Below are 15,893 nucleotides of genomic sequence, written 5' to 3'. Positions count from 1 at the left end.
CGATCCCACCAAGCAGTGCCAGGTGAGATCTGAGATGACTCCAGACCCCTATGGGGCACAGCAACTGTTCAGGAGCCCAGAGCCCAGGGCCCCTCTCCAACTGGCTTGGTGACTAAGGTGAGCCTCTGCCCTGAACTGAGTGAGTCCCACTCCCTGTGGCTGGCCCCAGCCTCTCAAGGCTCTGCCCTAAGTCCTGTCGTGTCTCATAAAAGATGCTGAGCTGAGCTTTCGCTCCACATGCCTCACCTTGCGTGTGTTTGAGTTAAATTTTAGCTGCCATCCTTGCCTTGGGCCCAGAGGAGATCAGCTCCATCTGGGGTTTCTCTCGGCCCCATGCCCTGGCCAGCTGAAAGGCTTCTGGATCAACACAAGCTTCATCGACTCATTTCCACCCCCAGCCCTTGTTAAAGGTGTGAGGCAACAGGGCCCCAGGGCTGACATTTGTGGTACCCATTGTTATGGCTGCTATGGCAGACACAAGTAACAGCCAGATGATAATCTGTGGTTAAATGGCCCTTTACCCAGGGGACTCCGAGGGCTCTGGGAACAATATCTCATGGCCCACCTGACATACCCTCCATGCGCCTTGTCTTGAAGTCTCTCAAGTCCCTCTTGCAGGACGCGCCCTCTTCGAACTCCATCTCGGCCTAGGTGCTCGGTTCCCAGGTCCTCGCTGGAGCTGCCCTGAGGAGAGGCCTCTTGCAGGAGGTTGTCCGGGTCTCAAAGATCTTCTTATCTCCCACCGCGGTCTCTAATCCTGAGCACGTCCCTTCACTGACCTACTTCCCTGCATGCTCGGAAGCAAGGAGAAAAATTAACAGTGAATGCTAAATGTTTCCAAATACCAAAAATGGAGGAAAAAAGGATAAATATAATTTTGTAGTTGGTATGTAGTTCATTGCTGCAGTTGTTGGTCCTCCCCATTCCTGGCTGGCCAGAGGCACAATTTGCAGAAGTTATATGCAAATACAAGCTGTTCTTTCAAAATTATTACCGTTAAATGTACAGATAAACTTGGTTGTTAGGTGTTGCTATTGGTTTCATTCTTCCTTTCTTTCTTCCTTCCTTTCTTTCCACCATTTAAAAATCAGAATGCATTTGCTGTCATACCAGAACTACCTGGTCTATGCCCAAGGAGTAGCTAATCTACCCCCCAGGTATCTCTAAAACATTTGGAGAACCATAGCAGATCAAAATGTGGACCAAACACCTTTTCTTGAATTCTTCTCGAAATTAACCTGCAGGCAAGAGGAGATTACCCGGAGTAAGAAAGGAATGTACAAAAAGGTAGGGAGAGAAATGGGAGATTTAAAAAGACAATGTTTTTAATAGATAGCCTCCTCTCTAAAACCATGGTTGTGGCTTGACAACAAAATGGGATAATGTGGGTTCTGAAATATTTCCAACTCTTTAAAAGGCGAGTGACTGCAGAACCAGGGAAGGCCAGTGACTGTGTTTAACTCACCTATGGATGTCTATGTTCTATTTTCCTGGCTTCCTGTGAACAATCAAGGAAGAATCACAGATCCTAGACCCAGTCATAACCTGGCCCAGACGAGGAGGAGGCTGGAGCCTCCAGATGGACAAGGTGAGCTGCAGAACGCATAAGACACAGCAGGGTGGAGGGCGGGGAATGGAGAGCAGAGCAGAGGCAGAGTGAGCAAAACCCAGGTGCTGCTAGAGAGGGCAGGGCAGCCTGCACCTGAGTGCGTGTCGGCGGCTCATCATCAGGAGAGCACATTTTAATCCAGGGCCAAGTTGGGAAGCATCTGGAGCCCAGAAGCAAAATACTTAGTTTTCTCAGGCTCCGCAGGGGCTGGAGGCAGCTGCCTCTCAGCCTAGGAGTAGCCCCCGGGTGTTGGGGTCTCAAGGAGAATCCTGTGCTTGAGAAAGGGAGCACTGGAGCGAGTTCCCAGAAAAGACTACATAATTTAATGGAATTAAGCCCCCCTTCAAGTCCTTGCTCCACCAACAATACTGACATTGACCTTGAATAAGTTATAGAACTTTTTTCAGGGCTGGCCACATACATGGTGGCTCTGACTCCGAAACATTTTCTCATCTGTAAAATCGGGGTATTAGCAGCATCTATGAGGCAAGCAGTTCTGGTCAGTGTTCTCCAGAGAAACAGAACCAGTGGGGTGTGGGTATGTGTGCATGATTTATAAGGAACTGGTTCATGTCATCACGAAGGCAGGCAAGGCCCAAGCTCTGCAGTGGGGGTCAGGAAGCTGAAGCCCACTGGAGCCGAGGGTTTAGTGCCAGTCTGAGTTCAAAGGCCTGAGACCCAGGAGATCCAATGGTGTAGGTCCAGTCTGAAGTGGGGCAGGCTCAAGTTCCAGGAAAAGCTGACGTTTCCAACACCAAAGGCAGGAACAAGGTATCCCAGTGCTGAAGCCATCAGGCAGGACGAATCCTCTCTTACTGGAGGGAAGGTCAGCATTTTTTGTTCTATTTAAGTCTTTGACTGATTGGATGAGGCCCATCCACCCACGCTGGAGAGAGCAATCTGATTCACTCAGTCTACTGACTTAAATGTCAACCTCACCTGAAAGCCCTTCACAGAAACACCCAAAATAATGTTTGGCCAAATATCTGGGCACCCCATGGCCCAATCAAGTTCACCCATAAAATTTACCATCACCCAAGGTTATTCTGAGGATGGCCCAAATGAAATCCTGTCTGTGGAAACACTTGGTAAACTATACGGATGGTAGTCAGCTGAGTCAATCACTACACCTGTGCCTTGTTCTTGGCCTGGAATTCCCTCCTGCTCTCTCGAAGGTGAAGTATGTCCTTGAGCTGAGGGCAGAGGAATGGGCAGCACTGGGAGGGAAAGGTAAGGGGTGTGGCAACCAGACAAACATACCTGTGAGTAGAGCCAGGACCAGGGCACCTGGAGGAACTCTGCACTGGCGACAAAAGACAGCTGCAGAGGCTGAAATACAGAGTTACCCAGAGAGAGGGAATGAGGCAAGGCCTGGCTTGGGGTGGACTTTGCATGGAGGAGCCACAGTGGAGACAATCCTGTCCCATCCCTGTCATGGTCTCTTGTGTCCTACTGCTCCTAGCAGTCCCAGCAGGAAAGAGCCAGGGTCAAGAGGCCATTTCTGTCCTCATGTTCTCAGCTAAAGGTTATGGGTGCTGAGACTTGCACACATACACTCCCTATAAGGCTACATTAAATTAGATAAGGATTCAAAATCTTATCAGAAGCAAGGTGGGAATGCAGGCAGTACAATGACACAAGCCTCCTTTGGCTCTAAGGGTTCTGGAGAAGATGGGGAGGGGGCCCTGCCTGGATCCCTGGCAGGTAGGATCTCATTAGAGATTGTAGTAGGGTTTACACCATGGTTCCAGAAGAATTTACTCTCAAAAATCTACCTGCAAGAGGATGTTCACAAACATGGGCCTGTCCTGGTTCTGGACCCAACTCCAAATTCCCAGGGCCACACCCTTATGCAGCAGCTGAGCAGAGTTAGCATCCAGAAGTCCCTGAACAGTATCTCACCCAGCTTTGCAGTGACAACATTGCCCAGAAGATTCCCTATCAAAAGGAGCCACATGGGCCTGGTACAGTGGCTGATGCCTGTAATCCTAGCACTCTGGGAGGCTGAGGCAGGAGGATGGCTTGGGCCCAGGAGTTTGAGGTTGCTGTGAGCTAGGCTGACATCATGGCACTCTAGCCCTGGCGACAGAGCAAGACTCTGTCTTAAACAAACAAACAAACAAAAGGAGCCACATTTTGTTGGGGTGAGGAGCCACACCTTCAGAACCGGCAGACTGTGGGGTCATCCCTGGGTCAAGGAGTGTGGCTGTGTCAGGAGGAAGGGACAGGTGCTTCCGTCTGCCACTCAGCAAGCATTTACTATTTGCTTAGTACCGAAGGGTCAGGTGAACTGTGGCTCAAAGGCCAGCTCTGGTGCTCACTTTCTGTGACACCTTGAGCTAGTTACTCAGCCTCTCTGAGACTAAATTCTCTCTTCTGAAGAAAGTGGTTCTCAACCCTGGCTAAAATCACTCCATGAACTTCAAAATACCCAACCACATCTGGGACCCAAGCCTGATCGATAAAATGAACTTCTCTGGGGGTACAACCCAGGAACTGGTAGGGTAGAATCTTGCCAGGTGATTCTAATATGCATCTGTCGTTTCTAGTTTGCATTTGTAAGAGTACTTAATGGTGTCTGGGAACTTGTAAAATAAATTTTGTTTTTAATTTGCTGCTTCTAGTCTTCCCAGATTGGCAACCAGATAACCAGGGAAGGAGTGAATGGGGAGAGGGGTAGTAAAGAGACCAGTTTTATGTGCCTCCAGGAATTCAAATTGGAGCCACTGGAGCAAATTGCAAGGAAGCAGATTTTGGTTTAAGCTGAGAAGAAATGTCTAACCATTCCTGAAATGCCTCTTCTGGAACTGCCTTCATGATCAGCCTATGAACCACATAAGATGATCAGTTTTGTGTAAATTTTTATTAAGCATGCTTAATGCTGGCAACCTGGATGACTTTCCTAGTTTAGCAGACTTTGCTCCAAATAGCTTTTTGGCTGTTTCCATAAATCAAGTCCATTCCCAAGAGATATCCAGTGCCACTTACTAGCAAGTTCCTTAACTTCTCTGAGCTACCCTGATTCCTCTCTAGGAAGGTCATGATAATCACTCACTGTGGAGAGATTTCAATGAAATCATGAAGGAACGTGGAAGCCCTGGATTCTCCTGGCTGAACTTGATCAAAGGTGGACCCTCATGCCAGCAGGGAAGATCTTGAAGGACTGAAAGTCATCCTAATCCTGGCATGGAGGGTTTTGAAGGCAGACAGCCTGCCTGGGTTTGACCTCATCACCCAGCAGTGATGTGAGTCTCTGAACCTCAGTTTCCTTTTCTGTTATTAAGGCTGTGAGGTGTTGAATGGGATAATACCCACAGAGCTCTTAGCACAGAGCCTAACATTTGGCAAATGCTCTGCAAATGTTGATACCCTTGTTTTTATTGCCTTTGAAGTAAATCTATAGCCTACCTAGGTGACTATTTTAAAAGGAGCAATGCTTACATGGATACGTAAGTCTGGAACGTTTGTTATGGAACGGGCCTCCCAGCCTGTGGTCATAGGTCAGGCGTAGGTTGGTTGCCTTCCATTCACGTCCCGGTCCTGGGCTCCGGGAACTCCACTCCTGCAGAGCTCGTCTGGGCGTGAGAACAGAAGCCAAGGGAAGTGTTTACTTTGGAACAAAGAAGGGACAAGGCTGGATTCTGGAGGCGCTCACCATTTCAGAGGAAGGAGTCATCTGTTTCTCATAAGATGGAGCCTGGGGAGTGGAATCCATGTCCCTGCACTGCCTGGGATCGCTCCATCCTAGTCTGGCCACAGCTCTTGCCGGTCAGGACTAGGCGCCACCGCAGCCAGGCCTACATTTTGAAAGTGGACTTGAATTCCCTTTGAGTCTTCGAAGGCTAGTCCGAAAGCCTTTCCAGATGCTCCCATCCCCTGCCCTATAACTGAGTGGGTGTGCGTGTGCCCCTTTGTGTGAGCGTGGGCAGGCGGGAGGACATTGGTGGGGAAGGTGTTCAGGTGAGCAGTCCTCAGCTCTGGAAAAGGCTGCTGTCACCCTGATTTAACTTTCTAAGGCTCCTTAAGCTCTCCACTCCCTCTCTGTGGGATTCAAGAAATTGCTTTTCTGCTGCAGCTAAAAACATCAGCCTGGTTGCAGGAAAAACCCCCACACAGAACCACACCTTAGACCATTATTAACAAGGGAAAGGTGCTTTTCCATGAAGTTTTGTTTCTCCCTTTTGAGGTTTCATATTCATGATTTGCTCTTAGCAGCTCAGAGTTTTGTTCTTATTTTATTTTTATTATTTTGCATTCATTTTTTAAAATTAGCATCAAAGTGTGGACTCAGTGAGGTTCAGAAGCCCTACTGAGTGCTGATATTCCCCAGTGTTTCTTCTGAGCTTCTTGATGCTGAGAGGATAGGTCATGGTAAATGAGGCAGGAAGGCTCCCTCCCCGTGCCCCCAACCTCTCAGCACCCCCTCCCCACCACACAGTGGAGGCTAGTGGGTGAGGGTGGGTGGGGGAAGTGGAGTTGCCACAGCTTGTTGCAAATGGAAGATGGATGTCAGTGGCTGTCAGTACCACATCTCTCAACAGCCCCAAATTACTGCCCCAGGATTTATACGAAAAGAACGGGGAAGTGTGGAGAGACAGAACTACTCATAATGTCTGCAGCTTAATGAGGACAGTGTGCCTGCTTCCATGAGGAACTGCTGACCTCATCTCTGTGCCCCAGAGGCCCATAGAAAGGGTTGGTCAGGGGGGCTTACCTGCCTTTGCCAAGAAGAAGACAAGAACCTAACACTTAGTGAGCTCTTCCCATGAGCCAACTTGAGCTAAGAGCTTGGCACACTCATTAGGTCTTCACCACAAACCTGTGAAATAGGTTTTATTATCCCAGAGGAGGGGAAACTGAGACTTAGTCTGTACATTAGGCAGGATAGACTAGGTTGTGCTGCAGTAACGAACAGTCCCAAGAATCTCAGTGGTTTTACACAACCAGCTTGTAGTCCCCCTTCATGCAGCTTCCTTCCAAGCAGTGACTCAGTGATCCTGGCTGTTTTGATCTTTTGGCTCCCCAATTGCAACATGAGGCCTCCTCTACTCATGGCAGGGGAAGAGGAAGACTGGAGAATTACACCTGAGTATTTCACTAGTCTGGAAGTGAACTTCCTCTGTCATTTCGCTGGCCAGAACTAGTTCCCATGGCTCTACCCAACAGCAAGGAAATTGAGATGTACAGTCTTCCCATGTGCTGGAAAGGGGAGGAGAACTGGCTATTGATGAACCAAGTTCTACCCAAAGCCATAGCTCAAGCTCTGTCCATGACACCCAGAGCCAGTAGAGGAATCTCTTCCCTCCAGCTTTAGCCAGCAAGGATTGTGTGAACATATCCCTTGTGTGACTTTGCTGGGCAAGCTTGATGTCAATAAGTGACAGTGTTAGGCCTTGTAGCTCCACAAAACCTCACCATCTCGAGAGCTTTTAAACGTGCTTTGGTTCACCAAATCTCCAAAACAACATAAGGAAGTCGGCAGGACAAATGTTCATAGCCTTATTTTATAGCTCAAGAAACTGAAATCAGAAATATTAGGAGACTTGACTTGCTCAGAACTAATAACTGAAAACTGTAGACCAAATCCTCATTATTTGAAAGTCTGATTTGAAGTTCCTCTCAACACATCCAACTCTCTGTAATTTTAGAATCTGGAAAGACCACCTTTCCCCCAAGATTATCTGCTTGACCTCACTAATGCCTAAAATTCCACCACTGAGACGTCATGCCTTCACTGGACCCTCCTCTGAAGAAATGACAGTTCGGGTAGGTCACCATTAATGTACATTAAACAAATCATGCAGCCTTAGGTTCAAGAACATTTGAGCTAGAATTCAGAGAACAGAGAGATCAGGGTGAATGGGAGAGTTAAGGAAGGCTTCATCGTGAAGCTGCTGCCCTTGGTAGGATATGGACAAAGGGGAACTCCATACCATGTGAAAACTCCTTCCCAATTCCTTCTTCTACTCTATTCTATTGCATTCAAAAATGTGCAGAGTGCCTTTCCATTTGCTATTTTATTTAATCCCCTGAACAATTCTGTTAGGAAATTGGAGTGGGTTGGATAGATCTTTCTTCTTGTTTAACAAAAAACTGAAACCTACAAAGGCTAAAGTGACTTATCTAACATCAGAGCAAATCAGTGACTTAACTTGAATAAAGAAGTAAAAATGTTAAAGAGTAATAATCATCAATCCTCGTGAACATGTGGTGAAACTGCCACATTTAGAGCTATCTGGTGGTATATAAATTAATACATTTTATAAAAAGCAAAGTTTTATTATAAAATATTTCACATATATAACAGAATTTATACAATACATATATGATATTTAGAATAATAAAACACCATATCTATCACCCTGCTTATTACCAATGTTCCAAAATACTAGGTCTCTTTCAGTTATAAAAATCATATATGTTCTTGGTAAAAAATTCAAATCATGCAGAAGATGGATTTTAAAGTCCTTTTTCCCATCCTGTTGACCCCTGCATCCTGTTCCCCAGGATCAATGACTGCTAACAATTGTCACATGATGTATATTCATTTTGGAAGGCATTTTAACTATATACTAGTATATTGAGAGTCATAAATTTGTGTATAACTTTTGGTACTATCACCCCACCCGGGGAATTTATCCCAGGGAAAGACTCCCCAGTCTTCTCTCTTTCCCTAGAAATGGCCAAGTTCATTCCCATGCAAGTCTTTCCCCTTGCTGTTTCCTATCTGGAAACCCATTCCCCCAGATTTGCTCATGATTGGCAGTCCAATCAAGTCTCAGCTCAAATGCCACCACCACTGGGAGACCACCCAGGGTCACACATCTGTACATGCTTCCTCCCCTACATCACACCCTGCATTCTTTTGTCTCCTGCACCTACATTCTCTGATGTCACCTTGTTGAATTGCTGGTTCACTGATTTGTTCTATCTCCTCCCCCAGCCCATCAAAAGTCACTTGAGACTTGTCACTTGTCACTTGTCTTGTCACCTGCCTTGTTCTCCTGTGCCTCCAGTACCTGGCACACAGTGAGAATGCAGGTCTCAGTTGAGAGGATAAATGTCTATTCATGAAAACACCACCTGGTACTTAGGTAAGAGATGTTATTTGACTCACCCTGGGAGCTACTTCTGCAAAGAAACAGCTCTTGCTGGCCTTCGAGACTCTAAGGAACCACTGTGTGGGAAGTCAGGCGGGTCTAATGGCCAACCTGTCATCTCTCTCAGCAGAATGGCAGCCTTTCAGATGTCAATCCTGCAAGGCCCACGGCCTGCCCTCCTTCTAAACCCTTTCATTCTTGGCTCCTAAAAGGAGAGGTAAAGAACATCCGCTGGGCAAAATACTCTGTCCAAATAACACCCAGGCTTCGCTTAATTAAGATGAATAATTTAAAGACTCTCAAGTCAGACAATGGAAACATTAAGAGTTTCCACCAAAACATAAACCTTGCCAAGTGGGCTGGGTCTCCAGAAGCCTCCAAGAACATACCGGGGGGGCGGAGCTTCTTGCGTAGCCTGGGGGTGGGGAGTAGGAGTCAGGTTGGGGAGAAGGTAGGAGAAAGAGAAGCCCGAGTCCTAAGCTGAGTTTCACACACACTTGCCAGGCTGCAGGGCCGAGTGACTCTCCCTGACTTTTTTCCTGACAACAAAATAAAACATGTAACTATTGATGAGTCAAAAGAAAAATCAAAACGTTATATAATGCTATCATCCAGAAAGGCAATATTTTGTAGTGTCTCCCTGTAATGTTTTTTTTTCTTAGCATAAATACTTTAAACAATAAAAAGGTGATTATACTATAGATTGCCCTGTAAATTGCTTTTTTTCACCTACTAATACGTTGTGAACATTTTCTCATGCCATTAAATACTGTTCAACACTGTCATTTTTATGGTTGTGTAGTATTCCAATGTATGGCTGGATCATCGAGCTAATCCCTGTCATCAGACATTTAGTTTATTTCTAATTTTTACAAGCAGCACAGCAATGACTAATTCTGAAATGCATACATGATTATTTTCTTAGAACTAATTCCCAGAGGTGGAATTTCTGTTTTAAATGGTATATGAAATTCTAAGAGTTTTTATATGCAGCTGTTTCAAACAGTATGTTTAGTAGTTTGAAGAACATTAACCAATGTAATCTGCTACCTTATTTTTTGGTCTCTTCACCTATATTTTTACTGAGTGTTGTGACATTGAACTGGAAACAACACACAAAACTGACATTCAAACAGGCATTCCTGCCTTCAAAGGAACTTATATTTTATTTTTATTTATTTATAATATTTGTTTTTAAGCTGGGGTCTCACTATGTTGCCCAGGCTGGAGCACAGTGGCAATTCACAGGTGCAATCATGGCACACTACAGCCTCAAACTCCTGGGCTCAAGAGATCCTCCCACCTCAGCCTCCCAGGTAGCTGGGACTACAGGTGTGTACCACCACGCCCAGCAAGGAGCTTGTATTTTAAAGAAAACTTTTTGATTATTTAATCTAAGCAAACATAAAACAAATCAAACAGAAAAAAAGATCAATTCACCAAATCAATTAACAGAAAATTTTAATAGAAGACCCTGATCTTTCCTGTTTTCCTCAATTAAATAGTTAACTAATTACTTAATAATTTATTAGGTTTGCCATATGTGCATTTATATCTCATGTGTGCATTTTATGACACATACTGATGACTGGCTACCTAATAGTCCTTTCTAATCCCCTTCTCCATTTTCTGCTTTCTATTTCAGAAAGTGAAAAAGCCAAAAATTCACTTTCCCAGACTCCCTTGCAGCTAAGGGTAACCTGTCTTTGCTCAATGAGAATCAAAGTGATATCTGTTGCAGAGATTCTGGGAAAGTTTTTTCCCTGCCTAAACAGAAAGAAGTCACAAAACAAGCTCTCTCTTACCACCTTGTACCTGTGCCCTCTTCCCAACCTTTGAATCTCATCACATGAATGCAGGAGCTACAGCAGCCATCTTATAACCACAGGGCAACAAGCCTAAAGATAAAAGAAATCCTGATAATGAGGAGTCCTCTCTTATATGCTGGGGCTGATGAATCTACCTGGAGCTACTCTGTAATCTAATTCCCAGATAAATATTTTTATGGTTTAACTTGGTGGTTCTGAAAGTTAGTGGTAAGTCAGCACATTAGAATCACTTGGGGGGGCTTTTAAAATTCCTAATACCCAGGCCATAGCCCATACCAGTAAAATCAGTATTTCTGGGAGAGTTGGGGAGGTGTGGTGGTACCTGGGCATCAGTACTTTTTAAAACTCCTGGGTGATTCCAAAATGCAGCAAGTTTGGGAACCAGTGGCTTAAGCTAATACTTTTTAAACTTTTGTGCATACAAGTCACATAGGATTTTGTTAAAATAAACACTCTGATTCAGCAGGTCTAAGGTGGGGCCTGAGATTCTGTATTTTTAGCAAGATCCCAGTTGATGTCAATGCTAACGGTCCAAGGACCACACTTTGAGTAGCAAGGGTCACTGTTACTCTGGCTGGAGGCATCCTAACTGGTACATCCTTTTTCTGGATGCAAAGGTCACTCTCATATTTCACAGATGGGGGTAGGGGAGCCCTCTGGGAATGCTGAGACAGTAGGAAGGGGCTCCTCCCTACCAGGGGTCCATTAGCCCCTTGGTGTCACTAGCCCCCAGCTGTAGCCAATGGGTTCGTAAGTTAATGCATCATCCAGTGGTAGGTAAAGTCCCAGGTCATGACTGTTTGCTGATGTCCTGTCCTGCACTCACTGCCTCAGCTTTTCTGATGAGACCCATCCAGGCCTTAGGCCACAGGGACTCGACCTAGAGCTCATCCTTGCTTCTGGGTCCTTCCACCACCAGCCTTCACCCCAGCCATACTCCTAGCTGGTAATCAGCAGGTGGCATTTCAGGTGACAACTTTTTCTCTAGTTGCTATCCTCCATAATTCTGAAAGTCTGGCTGCCAAAAACAGTGATGGTGAAATTTCAGGCCAGGGAGAAGGAACACAGGAGAGGCCCTCTGTCTCCTACAGTGTCACCGACTGCTTTGCCTCGTCTTACCGCTTCCCTTCCACCCCCAAGCCTCACACGGCAGCCCATTCTGTCCGCTCTGCAGCTGTGATCTCCTCCCAGTGAGGCCATCGGTGACCACCAGGCTGCCAAACCGGTGTCCTCTCCTCCTCCCCCTGCACCTCCAACCGGCTGGTCTATTACTCTGTTTCTCTGTTCCCTTTTATAGCCCAATCCCCCGGCTCGTTCACCTGTCTTGCATCTCCGTCTCCTGTCTCCTCCTGTCCCATCTGACCCTGCGCTCTTACCAGGCCTAAAGTCCCCAACACCCCTCTGAAGCTGCTCTGGTCAAAATGGCCATGACCTGCAAATGCCCATCGAACGATGCAGGCTGTCCCTGTCTTACAGGCTGGTGGGCAGCTTTAGGCACAGCTGGGAGCTCCCTCTTTCCTGCCCCTGAGCAGTTGCTACAGGACAGGGCTCACCTAGCTTCACGCTTATCTCGCGGGCTCCTCGTGCTCAGTCTCCTGTGCTGGTTCAGCCTCATTTCCTGAGCCCCCGAGTTGGAGGCCCAGAGCTCAGCCCTCACTCCTCTTGCCCCCACCTTTCCCCAGCAGTCAGTTCCATCTAGAAGCTGATGAAATGTGGGTCTCCAATCCCCAGGGTGACACCTACTCCCCCACCACAGCAGTGGCCTCCTCTTGGGCCCCCCTGCTCTCTACTTGGCCCCCCCACTGTCTGTTCATGTAGCAGCCAGAATGGCCCTTGTCAACCTAAGTCAGGTGGTGTCACTCCCCTGCCCAAAACCTCCATGGCCTCCCCCATGAGCCAGCCCTTCACCCCACTCACCACGGCGCTCTCCTTGTCCCTGTGCTCCGGCCCTTTGGCCTCAGTACCTTGGTACTTGCTGTTCCTTCTGCCTGAAACACCCTCCCCCCAAAATCTGCCTGTTCTCTCACCTCAATGCCTTCTCTCCAGAGCATGCCCTGAGCCGTCTGCCCTGTCACTCCCTCCCCTGTACCTTGCTGCATGCTCCTTCCTGCCCCCACCCTCAGGTGTGATGGTGTCAGATGATAGGGTATTGGCTTGTCTGCTGCCGGCCCCATGTGCAAACTGCATTCTAGCAGGGTCTTGTCTGCTTCACGCACAGCTGATCTGTAGAGCCAGCACGGGGCCAGGCACACAGCAAGCGCCGAGTGGCTGAAGGAATGGACACATGTTGCCTCAGACACTGCAGACACGTGCTGTGAGGAAGACAATTCGGCTCAGGCTGACCTGCCTCGGAGGCCCCATGTGGCCCTCAGAGCTGCTTCCAGGGAAGGAGCTGGAGCCTGTTCCAGGGCTGGTTCCACGGCCCCCTGAGCCCTGGCTGCTGCCCTCGTGTCTGGCTCCAGGATCCCCTTGGCTAGACCTGTGGGCCATTTGGAGCCTGGTCTCTTTCGTCCCCATTCCTAGGTCTCCAGGGGCCCAGGGACAGGCAGGGCTCCCACCAGCTCGCTCAGGTCAAAGCCCTGGACTAGGAGCGGGAGGGATGGCTGCCTGACACCTTTGCCCACCTTAGTCCAGTTTCCCTGGAGGACAGTGTGAATCCCTGCATGGGCCTTTCAGCCCAAGCTGAGAAGTTAGACAGGCCCACTGCCACAGACAGACTTGTGCCCCTCCAAATTCCTATGTTGAGCCCAAACCCTGAATGTGACTGAATTTGGAGATGGGGTCTTTAAGAGCACAAATATGGTTAAATGAGGTCCTAAAGGTGGGGCTCTGACCCAGTAGGATTAGCGGGGGACCAGTGTGCTTGCTCTGGCTGCTTCTGACTCTGTCTCCAACTTTGTCTCCCTCCCTTCCTCCCCTCTGCTTCCTCTCCCTTCCCCAGCCCTGCCTCACAGAGGAGGCTGCGTGAGCACACAGCGAAAGGGCAGCCACTACAAGTCAAGGGAACAGGCCTTAGAGTGAGACCTGGCTTGCTGGCATCTTAGACTTCTGGCCTCCACAACCATGAGAAATGAATTTCTGTCGTTTGAGCTGTCCAGCCTGTGGTGTCTTGTTCTGGAAGCCTGAGCAATGGACACACCCACCTCCGGAGGCTCCACTGCCCTGGGTGAGCTGATTAACCCTGGGCATGGAGTAGGGGAGATGATAGATAGAAAGATGACAGATAGGTGGATAGACAGACAGACAGACAGACAGACAGATACTCCTCCTGCCCTTTCTATTTGCCCCTCTTGAATCTCTGTCCTTAGAAATTCACCCCAAGGAATGTCAGGAATGTAGCTCTGCCTCCTCCAGGAAGCCTCCCAGTCCCCACCTTCCCTGCCCCTCCCTCAGGCAAGGTCCCTCCTCCTCCTCGGGGCACTCACCTCCTCTGCCTCCTGGCCATGGCCAGGTGCACCGTCTCATCTCCCCACGAATGATGTGTCCTTGGGCAGCTGGGCCTGCTTGTTCCTCGCACTGCCTTCTTCTAAGTAGCAGAAGTTCCTAAACCTTCCTGTGAAGGAGGAAAGAAATCCTCCAGGGCAGGGAATTAGGGGCTCGGATCCTCGGACCCGTCCCCAGGGCCTGATCCATGCGGTTTGGGCCTGGGCCTGAGATCTGTGTTTCAGCAAACACGCTGTTCTTCTCGCACAAGAGACCCTCAGAGGACAGGGCGAAAGAGACCGTGCACGAAATGCTGACGCCTGGGCCTCACCCCTTTTACTCCCCGCACCCCAGCTCCGATGCACAGCAAGGGGAGAGCCGCTGACTTACCGGCGCTGGGGAACAAGCGTTGACCTGACTGAAGTGGCTGGGTCGACACAGGCGTCTTTCTGGGAGGGGCTGAGTCATTCAAGCATGCTGCCAGCTGTGAACAATTCCGTCCGGGCATTTCCCTGGGAGCCGGTGCCAGGGCCCGGCTGGTTGCTGGGGAAATGCGGAGACGGGTCCCTCTCAGAGTTTCCATTCCCGTGGAAAGCCGGTGCTGGGACGCGGCTCAGCAGCCGGGCGGGGCTGGGGTGAGGTGCTGGGCCAGGGCGAGGGAGTGGCGGCGCCCACCCTGTGCCGGGCCGGCCTGGGCGCTGGCAGTGTCCGGGCTGGTTCGGTCTTCCCAGCAAACCTGCAAAGAGCGGGTGTCGTGGTGAGGAAGCCAGGTCCGCAGAGTTAAGGTGTCTGGCTTTGGACCCAGGTGTGTCCTAGCCATGACACGGTCCTCCTCCAGGAACTGTGTGGGGGCAGAGACAGGGCTCAGAGATCCAGCACAGGCGTTTGCCTCTGGAGGGCTGTGGGGCCTTGGAAGCTCCCTGACCAGGGGTTAGGGTCCCCCCATCAACTGGGGACCGAGGGTAAGCACTCCCTAGTCCCAGCCCCACATTCCCAGTCCTCTCATTCTACCTGCTCTGGCCTTATCTCCCCTGCCAGACTGTGAGATCCACACCTACCCACATTCATCACCACCTCCGAGCCCTCGGCACAGGGCAGGCGCTCAGCAAAGCAGGCGTCAGGGGCTGTGAGTGATGGGAGAGTTCTGAGGGGGCCCAGAGGCTGCAGAGTTGGAGGTGGCCAGGCCTGGAGAGGCGGCATCGAGAAGCCAGTGATCCAAAACACAGGCCGCCCAGCCTAGCTGAGTAGCCCTGGACTGGCCATTTAACCTGTCTGTGCCTCAGGGAACTCACCTATAAAATGGAGAGATTCGTCACTGCACCTACCTCGCAGCATGGCTGTGAGAAACAAAGGAGATAACGTATGTAAAGCACCTGCTGCGACACAATAAGTAAATGATCGAATTACTATTTTTAATCATTGTTGTTATTATGTTATTATTATTGGTGTCTATTTCCCAGCCCCAGTTACAGATCTTGGACTTTGAGGTGAGCTTCTGCCCTGGGCTTCTCTGGCCTTTTCCCCAGTCCTGGGGATGGTCAGGCCAGGTGACATTCACAGCCAAGGACCTTGGTGGACATGGGGTTTATGCCCACCAAGCCAGTGGCGCTCAGCCTTGGCTGCATGTTAAAATCACCTAGGGAGCTTTTGAAAATCCTGATGCCCCATTAAGTACAAATCTCTGGGGGTAGGACCCAAGCATCAGTATTTTTTAAAGCTTTCCAAGACATTCCAACAAGCAGTCAAGGTTGGGAACCAGTTCTCCAAGCTAATTTCTCATGCACAGGACAGGCCATCCTTTGACGGTGGGAGCCTGGGCTTGGGAGTCAGAGGAATTTGGCTCTTGACCTGCTGGCAACGTGGCCTTGGGCAAGTTACTTAAGATGACTCAGACTCAGTTTTCTCAGTTGTAAAGTGAGGGATGGTACCCAC

At 49.0% G+C, this 15,893-nt stretch overlaps 1 long non-coding RNA gene across 4 annotated transcripts; it reads right to left on the bottom strand.

Moving 5' to 3' along the window:
• Nucleotides 1–88: 88 nt before the first annotated feature.
• LOC123647508 lies at nt 89–14,434 on the bottom strand. 4 transcript variants are annotated; one of them, XR_006738261.1, is made up of 5 exons: nt 14,352–14,434; nt 13,964–14,091; nt 5,051–5,184; nt 2,870–2,938; nt 89–787 (listed from the first exon to the last, which is right to left on the bottom strand). It is a non-coding gene; the product is annotated as an uncharacterized LOC123647508 (long non-coding RNA). The 4 variants fall into 4 exon arrangements; XR_006738262.1 differs by lacking the exon at nt 5,051–5,184 and having other exon boundaries at nt 90–794; XR_006738260.1 differs by lacking the exon at nt 5,051–5,184 and having other exon boundaries at nt 92–787.
• Nucleotides 14,435–15,893: the final 1,459 nt, after the last annotated feature.

Source organism: Lemur catta, chromosome 1, assembly GCF_020740605.2.
Source record: "Lemur catta isolate mLemCat1 chromosome 1, mLemCat1.pri, whole genome shotgun sequence".
Classification (NCBI taxonomy): Eukaryota; Metazoa; Chordata; class Mammalia; order Primates; family Lemuridae; genus Lemur; species Lemur catta.
Note: the sequence above shows the minus strand (reverse complement) of the source record. Positions and strands in the feature narration are given on the sequence as shown.